Genomic DNA, 21,113 nt, shown 5'->3' with positions numbered 1-21,113 from the left:
TACCCCTATAATTCAGGAGGTGCAGGCTAGACCAAGAGGTAACAAAACTTGGTCTTATAATGACCCAAACAGAGGAGCATTCAGGCCTCAAATGAAGAGAGTTCAAGGTCAAAATCAGGGACAAAGAAAGAAAGCAAGGACTAATAACATCAACAACTTTGTTCCTACTCAAAGCAATGGCCGAAACCTTCGCTCTTTCCACTGCAACGAGCCCAGTCATTTCAAGAGGCAATGTCCCAAGCTTGGAGGAGGACATCACCAAGCACCTTTCCAAGGAACGGTAGGGAGCCGCTACCCGAGGCAGAGGAAGAACCGCCTGCATTGCCAATAGGCAAATGTGCGAAGAAGAAGAAGATCCGACCATGGAAGCAGAGTTTGAAAGGGCGACAGTCCATGCGGCTCTTCATAAGAAAGGCCCGAATTGCCAGTTCTCGGTGATTCAGACACCGTCAAACTACCAAGGTAAAGGTTTTAAAACCTTGATTGATTATGGCAGTACACATTCCTTTATCTCACCAGCTTGTGCAAAAAGACTAGGAATAGCCACAGTAGAAGCACCTATCTTGCTTGTGGAATTGGAAAATGGTCGTGAGGTTACTTGTACTAGGCAAACTGCTAAGGTGGAATTCTTTCTGGGAGGAAAGAAGACTTCGGTCAAATTCAGAGTCATGAGCCTAGGTATCCATGAGTGTCTACTCGGAATGGATTTGCCTAAACCTAACGACACCCACATTCATTGTGAAAAGGGCCAAGTTTCCTTTCGAAACTCTGAAAGGGAATTGGTTACAACTCAAGGTGAGGCTGGAAATCCAAAAATGCAATTGGCCAAAGCATCTTGGATCATAAAAGGAGTCAAAAAAGGACTACTTGTCTACTTGATTAAGCTCAATAAGTTAGATTAGAAGCAGGACTCTAGTGAAGGACCTTCTTGGCTAAAGGAATATAGGGACGTATTTCCTGAAGAGTTTACAGAACTCCCACCTCAAAGAGAAGTGGATCATGAGATCAAGCTAGTACCAACAGCTGCGCCAATTGCAAAGAGACCTTATAGGATGTCTATACCGGAAGCGATTGAGCTGAAGGAACAACTCAAGCAACTGTTAGATCAGGGCTACATCCGTCCTAGCAATTCACCATGGGGAGCTCCAGTACTGTTCCAAAAAAAGAAAGATGAAACACTTTGACTATGTATTGATTACAGAGGGTTGAATCAATCGACTGTCAAAAACAAGTACCCTATTCCTAGAATAGATAAGCTTCTTGATTGTCTTCAGGGTGCAACGATCTTCTCCAAGATTGATCTTAGGTCGGGTTACTATTAGATAAGGATCAAGGAAAAAGATATCCCCAAGACGGCCTTCAATACAAGATATGGACACTTTGAGTTCCTAGTTATGTCATTCGGGCTTACGAATGCGCCTGCCACCTTCAACAGGTTAATGCATGATATTTTTAGGCTATATCTTGATGACTTTGTGCTTGTCTTCTTCAACGACACTTTAGTCTATTCCAAATGGGAGGAAGATCATGAGACCCAACTTCGGATTGCCCTTGAGACAATGAGGTCACATAAGCTGTATGCTAAAATGAAGAAGTGTGCATTCTTCAAGCGTCAGATTGAATATCTGGGATTCATAGTATCAATGGAAGGAATCTCAGTGGACCCAGCCAAGGTCAGAGATGTGCTAGAATGGCCAATACCAACATCTATCAAAGAAATACGCAGTTTTCTTGGATTTATAGGATTGTACAGGGTCTTCATCAAAAACTATGCTTTGATTGCAGCACCTCTGACGAATTTACTGAAGAAGCATACAACCATTGCATGGTCAGCTCCCGAACAAACCAGCTTTGATAGATTGAAGTAAAGTTTGGTATCAGCACCTATCCTAAAACTTCCAGACCTCAGTAGGAGTTTGAGGTAGTAACTGATGCTAGCACACGTCCTAGAATGTGTGCTCATGCAGGAAGATCACCCAGTGGCCTACTCTTCAAGAAAACTGAAGATTCATGAGAGGAATTATGCTAACCATGATCTGGAATTGTTAGTTGTCATCCATGCTCTAAAAATTTGGAGACACTACCTGTTGGGTAACAAGTTTACTCTAGTGACTGATCATAAGAGTCTCAAGTGGATCTTTACCCAGAACGAGCTCAACATGAGGCAACGTCGGTGGATTGAAGTGCTAGAGGAGTACGACTTTGAAATCAAGTACGGACCAAGAAAAGAGAATGTAGTTTCCGATGCACTCAGTTGCAAGGCATTTCTTAATTTCCTAATCTTGCAGAACCCATCAATGGCTAGATCTCTAGCTACAAAAGTATCTATGCCAAACAATCCAATGCTTGAGTTAGCTAGAGAGGAAGCATGCCATGGTCCAGCCTATCAAAAGATGCTAAGGGAAATCTCTATCAAGGATCAGGACCAAAAGCTGCAGGCTAAGTATCATGAATTCTCTATCAATAATGGACTTTTCTACTATAGAATGAGGCTGTGTATACCGGCAAGTCAGTCACTTAAGCATAAGATATTGTGGGAAGCTCATGATTCCCCTTTCTCAGGACATCCTTGCTATACCAAGACTCTCAATGCAGTTAGGAAGAGCTACCATTGGCAGAAGCTTAAAGATGACGTTCTCAATTATGTCACCGAGTGTTTGTCTTGTCAACATATCAAAGCCGAACATGTCAAAATGCCAGGAAAGTTACAACCACTTTACATTCCCCAAATAAAATGGGAATTCATCAATATGGATTTTTTTGTTGGCCTACCCCAAGTTCAGGGAGGATACAACTCCATCATGGTCGTGGTTGACATGCTTACTAAAGTTGCACACCTTATTCCAGTAAAGACAAACTATAAAGCCTTAGACATTGCAAGATTGTTTATCAAGGAGATATTCAAGCTACATGGGCTACCTAGAAGAATCATTAGTGATCACGATTCTCTCTTCACATTGCACTTCTGGAGAGCTATCTTTGAAGCCATTTTTCTGCTTTAGCACAGCTTACCATCCCCAAACAGATGGCTAAACAAAGCGCGTCAATCAAGTTATTGAGGACATGCTTAGGGCACACTGCTGTCGTGAGCCAAAAAGGTGGATTCAATACCTACCTTTGGTTGAATTTGCCTACAATGCTTCTTACCAAAAAAGCATTCAGATGACCCCTTTCCAAGCATTGTATGGTCATGACTGTCGAAGCCCCCTAAACTTCTCAGATCCAACCTTGAGGGTTGAAGCTTCAAGGCAGATGTTGGAAGAGATGGATGACCAAATAAAGTCCATAAGATAGGACATCCAAGCTGCCAAGGATAGACAGAAGGCATACATGGACTTGAAGCGTCAAGATAGAATCTTCGAGGAAGGAGATATGGTCTTCATTCGTGTACGTCCAAAGAAGAGTTCTCTATCCTTAGGTGATTGCAAAAAGCTAAGTCCAAGGTATTGTGGACCGTACAAGATCCTCAAGTGCCTAGGACCTAATGCTTATAGATTCCAACCCCCTGAGAACCTAAAGGTTCATAATGTATTTCATATCAGCCTATTGAAGAAGTATGTATCTAATCCTAACCATGTACTTGATGACCAACAAGTTGTAATGCCTAATCAAGGAATCCTTGAACTAAGGCATGACAGGATCTTAGATGTTAGGGAGAGACAACTAAGATCCAGAAACTTGAGAGAATGCCTCGTCCAGTGGAAGGATTATCCCGAAGAGGATGCCACTTGGGTAGATGAAGGCACTCTCAACCATCAATATCCCCAGTTTATCTCGAGATGAGGACATCTCGATTCCTCCAAGGGGGAGAGAATGTAACATTTTGATCTTTCATGCATGAACCGCCTTTTTAAGTCATAAGGATAATTGGATAAATGGCAATTTTTTTATTATTCCCCTTATCCCCCAGTTGACAGTCATACTAGAGGGTAGGGGAATAGCATGTATGAGCAAGCTCCTTGCTGGAGCTTACTGAAGGTAGGAGGCCATGCACTATGGCCGTGTAGCGTCAAGAAGAATCCCTCCCTTAGCTATGAAAACCATGGGACATGACCTTCGAGGGGAGGCAGATACACTGTTGCTACCATAGTGGTGAGAGAGAGGGAGAAGATTGTACGCTACGGCTGAGGGACAGCAACTGTGAGGGAGAGTGTGGGTGTGGAGTGAGGTGGAGGGCTACCGTGGAGTAGGAGAAGGGCACCGTCAGACTGTGAAGGAGAGGGGTGGAGAGACCGCCGCTCTGCTGATCGTGGGTGGTGAAGAAGAAGTTGCCCTCTACCGCGTCATATCACTGCCGTCCAATAGATCACTGTCGCCTTCTCCTTTGCCACGTGGCTTTCACGGCCTTACAAGAAGCATCAGAAGCTTCTTAGGAAGCTTCTATAGCTCCTAAGAAGTCCCCCCTTCCTATGGCTCTTTAAGACTATATCCCCCCCCAACAAATTCCCTCCTAAGGGCTCTATAAGCCTCTTAATTTCCCCCCAAGTTCTCCCCTTGAAGGGCCTTCATGTGGTCCTTAAGCCTTTCTTTTTCCCCCATACAAAAAATTTCCTTCTTAATACCCCTTCATACCCTTTGTCCCCCCACACAAAAATCCACTCTTAAGGGTCTTCTACACCCATTTTCCCCTTTCCAAGGTTCTTTTGGAAACCTTAGCTAAGAGGGTTGGTATTCCCTCCCCCCTCGGGATTCAGGAAAAGGCCCTTCTTGTGCGCATTCTTAATACCCTTTCAAGTGGGTTGAGAGCCCAGTTACTCCGTGATTGAAACCCTCACTGGCGAGTCATACATTCTCCTTCTTTCCTTTTCCGATCCACTAAGACCGTTTAAAACCCCTCCTGGAGTTTAAGCCCTTAGCATTTCCATAATGTCATTCTTGACGGTTGTAAGGTGCTAATCGTGAAATCCCTACTTCAAGGAGGAAACCTTCTAAAAACAATTTTCAAAAGAGATTGTGGATAAGCCTACGGGCTAAACTTTATGTATTTCAAAGATAAATACGATAACTTGTTAAAAAGAAACTTGTTTGACATTGCTTTTCTATGTCAAGTGCTATGATTACGTGAAGGAACCAGTGCCTAACGGGCTAATTAAGGAAGCTAATTGATACATGTCCAACTAAATGTGTTAGGTAATTAAATAAGTAAAACAACCTGAGAAAAGTGCGGTGGATGTGGCCATAGGTCTGTCCTACGGATGGGTGGTCCCGTTTGGCCGGAAACTTTTTACTACAAGATATAGGCCTTATACCGATGTTTAAAGCGATGAAAATGCAAACAACAAAATTTGCCCTCGTCATCGCAAAAAGCGTCGTTATTGGCGATGCCATAGAGCAGTCAGTATTGGCGTCGCTATCAGCGTCGCTATTAGCATCGTTATGCACGTCGCAAACCATCGCTATCAGCGTCGGTATTGGTACCGACGTTGATAGCGATGGTTTGCGACGCTAATAGCGACACCAATACCGATGTTGATAGCGATGGTTTGCGATGTGCGACACTGATAGCAACGCCAATACCGACACTGATAGCAACGGTTTGCGCGTGCATAATGACGCTAATAGCGATGCGAGCAATAAAATTTGCGACGCTAATAGTGATGGTTACAGGGGAAAAAAAAATTGTGGCAGGGCAGCTATAGCATTGTGTGCTTTATGAGAGCCATACAAAAAAGTTTTGGCACTACTGTGTACAATGCGCTTGCAAATAAAAACAATGTATACTGAAATCATAAAACCGATACATGAAATAAATACATGATTGCATAAAAAGCGATTGGTACAATCATGACAGGATATTAGTAATACATAGAAAATGTTTACATAGATCAGGTGACTCAAAAATAAAGGTGTGTGAGCTCCAGGGATCCAAGAGCGAGCTACGCATCCTCGTTCGCCGAAAGCTCGTCCCGCCACAAAGGAGCATCGAACGGAATCTGCAAAAAAAGAAACAACACATCAGTCCACCATACAATAATGCATTCAAATATCTCATGGTAACTACGGACAAGAAAGATTTGTGACTTACAAGGCCGCCGCGTCTATACAATCAGTCGATCAATGCAGTGAGACCGTGCCTCTCTACATATCGAGTCTCAAGGCCAGTCGGATCGCGATTTGTAATGGAGTGCATATCTTATGTACCCTTATAATGCATATCTCACTTTAAATGCATATCTTATGTACCCTTATAAGCGATTGGTCAACGAATTGAGTAAGTGGATGCTCCAAGTATGAAGTATCCTATGGTCCCATGTTAATCTCTTGATACAACTCCGCATACACTGGAAGGTCGATAGACATGTCACCACAAAAGAACGAGTCCGCCTCATTCTCAAAGAATTCTTGGACTCCTGTATTTCCATCATTGTTAGCCGATGCTGGCTCCAAGCTTTCGACGACATCCACCCCTTGCAATATCGACCCCTCTATTTGCATATTATATTCATCTATGCTCGGAACATCGCTTTGATCATATACTCTCACATTTAGGGGAGTTGAAGGTATAACATACCACCATCGAGGTTATCGGGGGTTTGGATAGAAGATTACTGTTCACAAACACGTACAAGAGAGTTCAAACCATTGTGACATAAACCATGTCGTAATACAATTAGCAAGCAAATGAGTCCATGCACCTGTTCACAATGGGCCGACAACACAAAGGTGTCGCGTAAATCCGTCCATTTTTTTCGGAATCTATTTCGAGAAATCCAGATGGACCTCATTGAATTGTTGCTCCAGCTCCTCCAAGTACCACTTTGAATCATTGCACATCGAATAGTATCATGGAGAAGCTATGGTAATCCACTATAACAATACTTTGCAAGTTCCCAAAATACTACATCTCATCCACAACCGTGTTTGGATCCGTTGCTCATCGCTGGCTCTCTTGCTCGAACCTTGCCATGACCCCACAGTCCATTGTGGAGCGCATTTTGTCAATACGCTCCACGTGAAAATGTCATCCGCACGACCACGCTGCACTATATATTTTGTACTGTACATTGAAACCCTCAAATTAGATGTCTTATATAAAATTTAGATACGACAGATTCTAAACCCCTCATCACCTTTGGACTACATCCCCTCGACAATTCCCACTCCCCCATTGAGACCTCTGTCCCTTCACAAGACGCTGTGGTCAAAGCTCCATGCAACCATCACGTTGACATAAACCGCGGCATCTCCTCCATGCCTTCAGGATATCAAATCAGTCGATGACGCATACTACGTCGGAATTCAGCTCGTGCTTCCTCTCGATCTTGCCTAACAATCTGGTACTTGGTGAGCCACGTCTCCATAGAGGCATGGTGCAACATACAAAAGCGATTCACCTTCTCTTTCATTGAGGCATCTATTCTTTTTTCTACCCCATTTCCAACCACCACATCTCAAGTCAGTCTATCATCGCCCTTTAGCGGACCATAGCATTTCATTGTCTGGTTCCACCGTTGGTAGCCATTGTGAAATATGCACTAGCGCCTTAGACACCAACCAACCTTCGGCCATGCTACCTTCTGGCCGAGCTCCTTGTCACACAAAGCCTTTCAGGGTTTTCATGAAGCGCTCCAAGAAGAACATCCATTGCGTATGGACAGGTCCAGCAATCTCCACTTCATCCACAAGATGCACAAGAAGGTGGACCTGTATTGTGAGCATGCTGGTGGGCAGGTATTTCTCAAAGAGACAGACCATCTCCACTACTCTCCGCCTCGCAAATTCAATAGAGGATGTCTTAATCTCCTTATGTGAGATCCATTGCACCAAATTCGACAACTTGTAAATGGCCCCGCGTATTTTTGGAGTAAGACATCTTGTGATCGCGATTAGTAGTACAAACTACCACAAATGAGAAAGTATTATGAATAATGGCTACATTCCAAATATCAAAATGCCCACGCTAATTACAATCCATTCGTAGTACAAACCTGACATATCTTATGCCAGTCATGGGATTTTAGCCCTGATAATTGGTCGTCTTTAGAAAATGCGGACCTGAGAGAACGCATCATACCCGTCGGAGTGCGGATAGACTTGATTACTTGCTTCACAATGCGCTCTTCTTTAGTGGACAAAACCCAAGGAGTGCGAGGAAGCTACACGCGACCATCACCACTCGAGTGCGGCCAAAGCGCCTCCATCTTACCTACCTCCTTCAAATCCATTCGTGTCCCTATAGTCCAACGTTTCCCTAAAACTCCTCAAAGGGAGAACCCTTATACATTGGCAATGCCACGATCACACACATATGGGAGGGACTCCACCGACTAATAGTCGGAGCCCCACTGCAGCTCTCTTACATTACATGGATTGGCCCTTTGATGCGCTGCTAAACATATAACACAAACGAGCACAAACTCCTCTCTTTTATATTTCTCCTATTTCCAGGAGATATACCATGCTTCCTCACTTCACAGTCCCTTAGGAAACCGACCCTCTACCCCACGGCAAGGGATAACCTCACACTCTCAATCGTGGGTCAAAGTCCTAAGAAAACAATTGCTATGCAGTCCCGGAGATTTTCCTTCGATACCATGAACCATGCATAGTGCATAATGTGAATGGTTTAGTGCACAAACAATAGAAAATCAGCATTGTGCTTAGTGCAAAAGAATTCTTTCAATGATTTTGACTATCGCTCGTATGCGGCGTTGCATGAACCTAGCACCGAGGAACCCTCGTGCTACTAGGTCCTTAATTTTTAGATATCGACCAACCTAAATGATATGCATAAAAACTAGCAAGCTTTTCATCATTTCATTCAGCATTTAAACACCTTTCATACACTCTACCCCCTTACCGGTTTAGATTGTGCATTATTGATCGGTTTAGGGTTCATTTCCACGTTTTTGTTGTATGAAAAGCAATAAAAACTCACTAAAACATAAAGGTAGGGCTGAACTGAGGCTAAACCTCATATTTTAGACCCCCCATACATCCACAAACATGAATCTTATTTTTCCTTAACTTTCGGCACTCAAAATCCATTTTTCCCTTTTTTTTTTCATTTTTCCTATATTTCTTGTATTTTTTTGTAATATTAAATAACTGAAAATACAAAATGAGTTGTGAAATGTGGCCCTTAGGTTCATTTGCAGCAATAACATAAATTTAGTTGGTGTGTCTTATTATATTTTCCATTTATATATCAAAAAAATCCAATTTTTCCATATTTTGCATGTTTTACGGGTTTTACACCATTAATTTCAGTCACAACACTTATGATTTTCTGATTTTTTGAGCATAAACTGATCAAACTCATAGCAAACATCAACATTATGCATAATCATCCCATGGAAACAAATATTCATGAAGCAAATTGCATAAAACACCAATTTCCTTTGTAAAAATGAGATTACCGTTCTTTGCGGGTTGCGGGTTTTTATTTGCCATGTCTCGGGACTAATTTCCAGCAGCCCTTAATGCTCATGACAGCCCACAATCAGCAATCTTCATTCTTCTTGAACCACGGAGCAATCCGGTCTTCATTGGACAAGCATCCGCCATCCATTCTTCTTCTTCTTCTTCACCACATGAATCTGCCTTTAGGGGAGAGAGGGAGGAGAGAGAAAGACTAGATTTCCATCTCTTCATTCCCACAGCCATTTCACGGGAAAAGACAGGCGATAAGACCAGCCAAGAGAGGAAAGATCAGCCCCATGATCGGTTGTATGGGTTGCTTTCAGCCTGCATACTCCATCTCCATCATGAGAGGGCGCAAAAAATGGCCGCCATGTTGCTCCACGTTTCTTCTTCATCCCTCATCCTCTCTCCACGTTTTTTGCCTCATAAAGTGCATAAAATTTTAGAGAGAGGGTCCAAACTCAAAAGGCATGCCCAATTTTGGCCTCCCAAGTGTCCACCTTTTCATATCTTGACCGTTTCCTTGGCCATTTCCCCGTCCTGGTTGCGATTCGAGCTCTGAAAAATCCTGGGCATCCGGCTTGGCATCCAACATTGGCTGGTAACTCTTGACAACCCGCATGGTAGTTTGAAAAATTATGAAAAATCAACAAGTTTCGCTCGGGCGCCTTTAAAGCACTTTGCCGCTTAAAATCGTCCTAGATCGAGCCGCCGCCTTCGACGTTGAATATTTTTTCCTTGATATTCATAATTTTTAGCTATTTTTAAGCACTTCTGGGCATCAAAAATCCGCTCTCATTGGCGACCACGGGATAGGGCGACTCAGCCCGTCGAATCCCACACTAGATCTACACAAAACAACCGAAGGAAGCATCAAGCTTATACAAAATAGATACATATTAAACACAGCACAATGCTCACCCTACCCCCTGAAGAACCAAGGCATGACATCCACAAGGAGTAGGCCTAGCATAATCTGATAAAAGGTCCAAAGCTAGTCACTAACCAACTGCTCCAACACGGCCAAACGAAAAAGAACTACCAAAGAGGTTGCCCTAATTGGTGGTCTGAACTACCTACCTAACTAAGGACAACACAACCAGGAGCTCCTACTAGGCGAGGACTCCTATAGCTTGATCAAGAAGTAGTGTCGTGTAGCACATTTCTTCTTTCAGGTTTTTATTTTATTGACATACTCGGGCATGTAAAAAGGAGGGAGCTGAGCATTGTGACCCAAGGAGGACAGGGCATCGGCCTCAGGTCCAGTCTCAGTACCCAAGAACCTACCAAGCCCTCGCAAGGCGACACTTAATCCTTTTCTGACGCTCACTTTTATTTTTGCTCCAACCTTCCTTAATTTCTTCTTTTCCAGCAAGATGCCACCCCTAGGAAGACAATGCATCGGCCATGGGTCTGACTCGTCCCCAGGAACCTACCAGGCCTTCGCTAGGCGATAATCAACTACTAATTTTTCTTTCTTTTCTGTTTATAGGGGTTAGAATCCCTTTTTACACACCTTTGTATTTATTTGTCCTTTAAGATATTCAGGGTTTCTTTTCCCTTATTATCTTTATTTTCCTTCTACAGGCTTCCCTAACGGCCTCACAACTAACAAGAACTCCTGGAACAGCTGCCTAGCAGGCTAGCAGAACAGGGTCACTAGAACTCCATTCGAAAACAGGTCTTTCGATGCCTGACAGTGTCTTTACAGGAGGCAACGACTACTCAAACCTCCCTCAAACATACTGAACCTAAACCGCGGGATTGCATGCCTTGGACTCCGGTTCCCAACAAGAAAAGAAAAACCCCCTTAACAAGTACACAAACACATATAGCATGAAAACCACAGTACTCATAAAGGAAAGATATCACCTGGATAGGGCGACGAGAAGCTTCCACGCAACAAAAGGCTCCTTCCAAGCTCTTCTTCAAACCTGTCTAGCAAAAAACTAAAACACGAAACCATTAACCGTACCTACACTAAACAGACAACTGGCCCTCTTAGCCTAATGAAATAAAACACTTCACTACAAAACTTAATCGGCCCTCTTGGCCTAACGAAATAAAACACTTCGCTACAAAACTTAATTGGCCCTCTTGGCCTAATGAGATCAAACAGAATAACACCTACACATCCTTCCCTGGAAGAATCCAGATATACAATCATAAGCTCCTTTCCAAGGAGGAAAAACAGGCTCGTAGCCCTAAACTAAATGCATGAGGTTATGACCCATCCCTCCTGTATAAATAGCAAGACGCGTACGCATAATATGATGTCTAATCAACCTATGGGTCCCAGATAATAACGATAAATTGGTCTCGGCTACTCGTTGCATCACCCATATCAACCATCGTCTGCCATACATTGCATGTTCTGATAACATTCCCCACAAGCGACCGGGTCCTGTTTCATCATTGATCACAATATCCAAACTAGGACCACAATTAAAGAAGAGATCTTCCTCATAAGCAAGATTTGCTAATGAATCCACAAACTAATTCCAGTAACGTGGAATCAGCTGAAAAGACACTCTCTCAAACTCCTCTAGTAGGGTCATCGCAGTCCGATGATACATACAAAGAATGGGATTCTGCACTGTGTATGTCCCATCTAGCTGATTCAGGATCAACTGGGAATCCGCTTTTACTAACAATCGACGAATACCACCTTGTTTGGCAATATGCAGTCCCATAATCAAGGCTTTATACTCCGCCATATTGTTAGTGAATCCTACCCCGAGATAAGCAACTAACTTCATCGTCATTCTACGTCGGGGATCTCAGATTACTACTCCAACACTTCCTTTTCTACTAGGGTCCCTGGATGCTCCGTCAAAATATAATGTATACGTCCACAATGGGTTTACACAACCGGCCATTGCGAAGTCCTCTATTTGTAGTTATGATAGTCAAAGTTTAGCATGTTGAGAGGATGAACTGACTGCTCCATCCCACCTTCTTCATTGAACTCAACAGGGATACTCGTCAACAGTCATAAATAGTGATGCCAAAAGACTTTGATCTCCCACACAAAGGTTCCGACTTCTTGCTCAATCACTTTATACCCTTTGCTCCACCAGATGAGTTTCCCCTGATGGTATCTTTGCTCCAGATATGGGCGCTCCAAATAAGGGATTAACCAACCCATCAACTGTTTTAAGCTCTTCCGCAGGTCTCAGATCATTCCTACCATGGACCTGCAATGCATTTTCTTTATATTAGCATACTTAGAAGTAATAAGGTTTAATCTTATTAAGATTAACCTTATTCTTAAACTCTACTCCCTGTAGATCAACTAATAGGGTTGTAGACCTATTTTTCCCTAACCTAACAATCTTGTAGGGGCCATCCCATTTAGGTTCCAATTTTCATGGGAACAACTCCCTACGCGCATCATAATACAAAACCAGTTGTCCCTTCTTAAAGATATACTTCTTCGCTTTCAGGTCATGCAACTGTTTCATGCGACGTTTAGCCACCTCTTGATGTAGCAGGCCTTGCAACTTAATTTCATCGAGGTACGCTAAAGTCGTGAAACGTTCTAATAGGGCACCCTCATTACCCAAAGAATGGTTTATTGCGAATCTAATGGTCGGCAACTCAATTTCTAAGGGTAAAATGCACTCTTCACCATAAACTAGTTTGAACGGCGTGTGGCCAGTGGCTCGCTTGAACATGGTATTATATGCCCATACTGCCACATATAGTTTCTTATCCCATTCGCGTTTCTTTTCAGATACGACTTTCGATAGGATACCCACAAGCTGCTTGTTGGTACTTTCAACCTGCCCATTAACCTGCGGATTATAAGGATTCGTTTTATTGTGCTTGATTTGCCAAGCCTCTGTCAAGCTTTTAATCACTTTGTTCAGGAAATGGGTTCCACGGTCTGACACTAATTCTTTCGGTGGACCAAAACGGCATATTATCTGCTCTAAAAGGAAACTAGCAGTTTCTTTAGCATCATCTTTCCTTGTTGCACGTGCTTCTGACCACTTTGTGAAGTAGTCAATTGCTACAATAATATACCTCTTTTGCGCAGTCGATGATGGAGTAATAGGACCCACAAAGTCTATTCCCCACTTCTCAAATGGAAGTATCGGCATAATAGAGGTGAGTGGTATTTTCCTATTCTCTCGACTATCATGTCGTTGACAAATATCGCATCTCTTAACATACGCGAACGCATCCTGGAAAATGGCAGGCCACCAGTAACCTGCTCTTAAAGCCTTTTGTGCTGTAAGCCGTCCAGCAAAATGGCCTCCGCAAGCGAAATCATGGCACTCTTCCAAAATGAATGGCATCTCGTCAGGCATCACACATCGACGATAGATGTCATCAACCCCTTGCCGATATAATGTACCTGCGATCAAGGCAAACTTTAATGCCTGCTGCTTAATTTTCTTTCTCTCAGCTTTAGATAGTTCGGATCCAGCCTCTCCTGTCGATAAATAATGCGTTATTGTAGCATACCAGGAGGGAATAGATGCCGTATCTATCTTAAACAACGACTCCATGTCACTACCTTTAGCCACAGATTCTTTCGGCTCCCCAAAGTCCACAAGACATTCCACAATACCCTGTAACCTTGGTGGCTTACTCCTGATCTCATAATCAAACTCTTGCAAAGTGATTAACCACTTCGCTAGAGAATCTGGCGGCTGCAGCTTATTCATCAATAATCGAAGCCCCTCCACCTTCGTATAAAGCACAACTTTCTCATAGAGAATATAGTGCCTGAATTTCTTAGTCCTAAAGACCATTGCCAGACACAACTTCTCCATGTAGGTATAATTGATCTTTGAAATGCCCAATTTTTGACTAGCAAAGGCTATCGGATGATACCACTTTTCCTCCTAGATTTGGGCTAAACAACAGCTCATACTATGCATGGTGGCTGCTGAAAATATATAAAATACCTCACCTCTTTTAGGTTCTTTTAAAACAGGTGCTTTTACTAGCTCCTGCTTCACATCCTCGAATGCTACCTTACAGGGGTCACCCCATACAAACAAACAATTAAAGGACAATAGATTTGTAAGCGGCAACGTTCTTTCTACCAAGGCATTTATGAATCTACGGTAATAACCAACCGAAGACAGAAAGCTATGAATTTCTTTTGGAGTGCGTGGTGGACCCATGGCAACTATGACTTTGACCTTCTCAGGATCTGTCGCAATTCCGTGGGTTTAGGGCGATGCAAAATTGTCTGCAGCACTCAAAGCATTTTCTTAAAATGATCAACTGCCTTTCTCTCACGGTGGCGGCCCCTAGGTCATCAATAAACACCTTCAACTTTTCAGGGGATATGTCACCGAATGTCTTATCTGCTGTTTGTTGCCACGAACCAGGCGCATTGCATAAACCAAAGGCCATCACATGGTATACAAAAGTACCAAAGACAGTAATAAAAGTTGTTTTCAACTTGTCCTCTTCTGCAATTGCCATCTGGTTATATCCTGCAAAGCAATCCATAAACGAATATATCTCCCTACCCGCTAATTGATCCAAAATCTGGTCAATGAATGGCAACGGGTAATAATCCTTAACCATCTGCTTATTCAGCTCTCTAAAATCTACACATAATCGAATCTGGTTGTTTTTCTTCTTCCTGATAACAACTGGCGTACACAATTCCCTGTGTTGCACAGGAAAAATCAAGCCCGCTTTTCGAAGCTTCTGTAACTCCTCAAACAGCGCATCCCTCAGTTCAAAAGGCATACGCCTTACTTTTTGACGCACAGGATGACTACCTTCTTTTACAGGAATAGTATGAACAGCTAGGCTGGGAGGAATGCCTCTCAACTCATCATAACTCCAGGCAAAGATATCGCGGAATTCTTGAATTCGGGACACATAGTCCTCCCTTTCTGCTGAACTGAGCATAGAACCTAATTTGATCGACTGCAAATCATTTGGCGTGCCAAGGTCTAGCTCGATAACATCTGCATCTCTTATACAATCTTGGGCCTCTATCAGCTCATTCAAAGTGATCTGATAGATGTCTTCCATGGTGGATCCCTCTTTGGACTCATCTCTCGATGATGCCTCACTGGCGGATAAATCCTCTAATGTCTCCAATTCTGTAGAAGATAGAGGAGCTCTCTCACTCTGCGGGGACTCGGGATAGGCATCAATCACCACGCGCTGAGCACCTCTACCGAATATCAATCGACCGGAGGGTATATCCACTTGGCAGTCCGCTTGCAAGATCCAAGGTCGTCCAAGTAATACTTGGTAACTTGGACGCCCTGCAAAACGAATCACCCTAAAGTCCAACAGGCATTCTACATTTGCAACTGTGACATGGACCTTAGTAATGCAGCCTTCTGGCTGTCTCAAACTATCATCTGCCATTCTGAGAATTGTGGAGGTATCTTTCTGGATCGCAAGACCCAACCTTTCCATCAGTTCAGAACTCATAATGTTGACAGATAATCCCCTGTCGACAATGGCATAATCTACTAATATCCCATCGACATAGGCTGCAACCCTTGGGCAATGCTTCTCAGCATGCTCGAACCAATCATCACCAACTCGCGAAATACCCAAAGGTTCCACGATATACCCGGTACACAGGATCTTTCTAAATTCCTTGCGTACTCCTAGGGAAAGCTTAATAAGCTGTAAAAGGTTCACATCTGGCTTGACTTCGCAAAGAGAGCTCGCCAAATCAAATTCATGATAGTTTTGTAGAGTTCACTTTTCACGCCAAACCATCCGCTCTTTAGGTCGCTGAACCGGCTTTATTGCCTCTTTTTTAACTTTCACCTTCTTCCTTGGTGGTTCCTTATCCTTCTTAACATCTTCTTTACTCTCCATGGGCTTCAGAGGTCCCCCTTCCATGGTAGGATTCAGAACTTGCGTTCCTTTGTTGCCCTCTTTAGAGTTTCCATCGACAGGCTTATCCTTGTTGGCCTCTCTACCCTTTTGACCTCTTGTAAGGACAACTCGCAGATTAGAGGTTTCAGCATCATTAACATGCACAGCCTCAATCAAACTAACCCCATTACCACTAGGCAGCTCCTCTACTATAGTCTTTGGTCGTTGGAGAATTTGTTTAGGCCCGTCTTCTCACTGGGAATCATTTCCTTGCGCACGATGATTAACAGGCCCTGGTTGCCGACTACCTCACTGGAGAGAACTAATCTTACTCCAGCAAGTGGCTGCTAAATGGCCAGGTTTTCCACAAATGTCGCACTTGACATTTGGGCAATTTCTTGGATAATGTTGCCCACCACACCATTTGCAGCTAAACCTCGAAGGTGCACCCTCATCCGAGTATCTAATTCCTATCAAGAAAGTTGACGTCAACGGCTATTTGTCGATACTGCTCCGTAATGAGTTGTAAAAGGTTCCACGATATACCCGGTACGCAGGATCTTTCTAAATTCCTTGCGTACTCCTAGGGAAAGCTTAATGAGTTGTAAAAGGTTCACATTCGGCTTGACTTCGCAAAGAGAGCTCGCCAAATCAAATTCATGATAGTTCGGTAGAGTTCACTTTTCACGCCAAACCATCTGCTCTTTAGGTCGCTGAACTGGCTTTATTGCCTCTTTTTTAGCTTTCACATTCTTCCTCCATGGTTTCCTTATCCTTCTTAACATCGTCTTTACTCTCCATGGGCTTCAGAGGTCCCCGTTCCATGGCAGGATCCAGAACTTGCATTCCTTTGTCGCCCTGTTTAGGGTTTCCATCAGCAGGCTTATCCTTGTCGGCCTCTCTACCCTTTTGATCTCTTGTAAGGACAACTCGCAGATTAGAGGTTTCAGCATCATTAACATGCACAGCCTCAATCAAACTAACCCCACTACCACTAGGCAGCTCCTCTACTATAGTCTTTTGTCGTTGGAGTATTTGTTTAGGCCCATCTTCTCGCTGGGAATCATTTCCTTGTGCACAATGATTAACAGGCTCTGGTTGCCGACTACCTCACTAGAGAGAACTAATCTTACTCCAGCAAGTGGCTGCTAAATGGCCGGATTTTCCACAAATGTCGCACTTGACATTTGGGAAATTTCTTGGATAATGTTGCCCACCACACCATTTGCAGCTAAACCTCGAAGGTGCACCCTCATCCGGGTATCTACTTCTTATTGTTTTTTTTAAAGAAAGTTGACGTCAACGGCTATTTGTCGATATTGCTCCGTAATCATGTCGGTATAATGCTTCATCATGTCCTTAACCTCGCCAAGAACATTGGAAGTGCTCGACTCGTAGCGTTGATCATTACCCTGTCGTTCCATCGGCCTAACAATTCGATTAGGCACTGGTTGTTGAACCGCAGGCATGGTATTAGGATTAACTGCCTGGCCTCCACCATTTGGAGCCATTTGACTTCCCGTAGGCATCGTCATGCTAGGGGGAGCTGTTAATAAAGGCACATTCTGCATCATGTTCCCTCTCCTATTAGGATTAGCCATCGCTATCCCTAGGCTACCACTGCCATTGGCCATTGCCATATTATTTTCCAATCCTAGACCTATATTCGAATTGCCTCAAGAGGCATAGGCTGCTTGTAGTTAGGATTCCACTTCTTCTGCTCGTGTAATGGCAATGTCTATGTCTCCCAAAGGGACACTACTCAACTGTAACTGAATATTAAAGTCCAAACCATGTAGAAAATATTGCAATTGGGCCGCTGCGGAGATAGGAATAGAGGTGTCCAACTTATGGAAAACCTCTTTTAGTTTCTTCGCATAAGCACGAATATCCTCGTGTGGTTCTTGGTGGGTCACGTTGAGTACACGCAACCAATATTGCCCACCCCTTTCAGGGGCAAACTCCCTTCGAAAAGCTCCATAAAATGCATCAATATTCAATATGGTTCCGGCTTCTAAACCATGATACCATATGGCAGCTCTTCCTTTGAGAGTCATGTTGAAGAACATCATTAAATGTCCTTCTTCTTGGATGCGATTGTTAAACATCAGCTTTTGAAACTCCCTGGTGTGGAGTTCCGCATCTTCCTCAACTAGCCCATTAAAAATGGGCAGCGGGTAACCTAGAGCCGGCAAATCCGTCGTTCCTGCAGGAATTGCAATAGGCTGCGCCATGACAAAAATTGGATTTGCACTAGGAATGGGGGACGGTGAGGTTACACCTCCCTCACTTGATGTAGACTAGCTTATGGAAGGAAGGGGAGGACTAGAGCTCCCACCTTCTCCTAACTTACTGCTTGTGGCACCAAGACCACTAGATCCACTCCCTCGTAAGGGTTTAGCACCCATATGCTTAGGGGAGTACCTCCTAAGAATTTTAGCACGTCGCCTAGCTCTTTCGTCTCTCTCTTGCTTTTGGATGTCTGCTAGACGATGCTTATCGATGAATAACGGGTCAATCTCAGTATCCTTTGGCATAAACTGCTAATTGGTCCCTAGACAACCACAATTCGAGGACCGCCACTTCTAAGCGGCTCCCGGCAGACGCACCACTGATGGGACCTAAAATGGGCCGGCACTAGCTATGGCACTAGTCGGACCTCATGCTCATGACACACAAACACCCTCACGGCCTCGCAGACTAGGAGCGTCAATCTAAGGCTGAAGGACAAACTACCCTAAAGCTTAATTCATGCGTTTATAGTTCATAGTCCAACGTTTCTCTAAAACTCCTCAAAGGAAGAACCCTTATACATTGGCAATGCCACGATCACACACATATGGGAGGCACTCCACCGACTAATAGTCGGAGCCCCACTGCAGCTCTCCTACATCGCGGGGATTGGCCCTTTGATGCGCTGCTAAACATATAACACAAACGAGCACAAACTCCTCTCTTTTATATTTCTCCTATTTCCAGGAGATATACCATGCTTCCTCACTTCACAGTCCCTTAGGAAACCGACCCTCTACCCTACGGCAAGGGATAACCTCACACTCTCAATCGTGGGTCAAAGTCCTAAGAAAACAATTGCTATGCAGTCCAGGAGATTTTCCTTCGATACCATGAACCATGCATAGTGCATTATGTGAATGGTTTAGTGCACAAACAATAGAAAATCAGCATTGTGCTTAGTGCAAAAGCATTCTTTCAATGATTTTGACTATCGCTCGTATGCGGCGTTGCATGAACCTAGCACCGAGGAACCCGTGTGCTACTAGGTCCTTAATTTTTAGATATCGACCAACCTAAATGGTATGCATAAAAACTAGCAAGCTTTTCATCATTTCATTCAACATTTAAACACCTTTCATACACTCTACCCCCTTACCGGTTTAGATTGTGCATTATTGATCGGTTTAGGGTTCATTTCCATGTTTTCGTTGTATGAAAAGCAATAAAAACTCACTAAAACATAAAGGTAGGGCTGAACTGAGGCTAAACCTCATATTTCAGACCCCCCATACATCCACAAACATGAATCTTATTTTTCCTTAATTTTCGGCACTCAAAATCCATTTTTTCCTTATTTTTTTAAATTTTTTCTATATTTCTTGTATTTTTTTAATAATATTAAATAACTAAAAATACAAAATGAGTTGTGGGCTGTGGCCCTTAGGTTCATTTGCAGCAAAAATATAAATTTAGTTGTTGTGTCTTATTATATTTTCCATTTATATATCAAAAACATCCAATTTCCCCATATTTCGCGTGCTTTACGGGTTTTACACCATTAATTTCACAACACTTATGATTTTCTGATTTTTTGAGCATAAACTGATCAAACTCATAGCAAACATCAACATGATGCATAATCATCCCATGGAAACAAATATTCATGAAGCAAATTGCATAAAACACCAATTTCCTTTGTAAAAATCAGATTACCGTTCTTTGCGGGTTGCGGGTTTTTCATTGCCATGTCTCGGGACTGATTTCCAGCAGCCCTTAATGCTCATGACAGCCCACAATCAGCAATCTTCATTCCTCTTGAACCACGGAGCAATCCGGTCTTCATTGGACAAGCATCCGCCATCCATTCTTCTTCTTCTTCTTCACCACATGAATCTGCCTTTAGGGGAGAGAGGGAGGAGAGAGAAAGACTAGATTTCCATCTCTTCATTCCCACAGCCATTTCACGGGCAAAGACAGGCGATAAGACCAGCCAAGAGAGGGAAGATCAGCCCCATGATCGGTTGTATGGGTTGCTTTCAGCCTGCATATCCATCTCCATCATGAGAGGGCGCAAAAAACGGCCGCCATGTTGCTCCACGTTTTTTCTTCATCCCTCATTCTCTCTCCACGTTTTTTGCTTCATAAGGTGCATAAAATTTTAGACAGGGGGTCCAAACTCAAAAGGCATGCCCAATTTTGGCCTCCCAAGTATCCACCTTTTCATATCTTGACCGTTTTCTTGGCCATTTCTCTGTCGTGGCTCCGATTCGAGCTCTAAAAAATCCTGGGCGTCCTGCTTGACATCCTGCATTGGCCGGTAACTCTTGACAACCCGCAGGGCAGTTTGAAAAATTATGAAAATCAACAAGTGTTGCTCGGGTGCCTTTAAAGCACTTTGCCGCTTAAAATCGTCCTAGATCGAGCCGCCGCCTTCGACGTTGAATATTTTTCCCTTGATATTCATAATTTTTAGCTATTTTTAAGCACTTCTCGGCATCAAAATTCTGCTCTCATACAACATTATTCTCCCCAAACTAAATGTAAATAGTTGGCTTATCATTCCAAGACATGTTGTATTCCGAAAGGGCTATGCCCATATAAATACAATAAGACTTCCTTTTATCAATGTCTGTTTGTGCATGAGAATTGATAAAAGTTAAGTGGTTAGATTGCTTGATTGATAGCTAAAATCG

This window comes from Lygodium microphyllum, chromosome 28 (genome assembly GCF_053477565.2).
Source record: "Lygodium microphyllum isolate KBCC chromosome 28, Lygodium_microphyllum_v1.1.10, whole genome shotgun sequence".
Taxonomy (NCBI): domain Eukaryota; kingdom Viridiplantae; phylum Streptophyta; class Polypodiopsida; order Schizaeales; family Lygodiaceae; genus Lygodium; species Lygodium microphyllum.
This window is presented reverse-complemented; position numbering follows the sequence as displayed.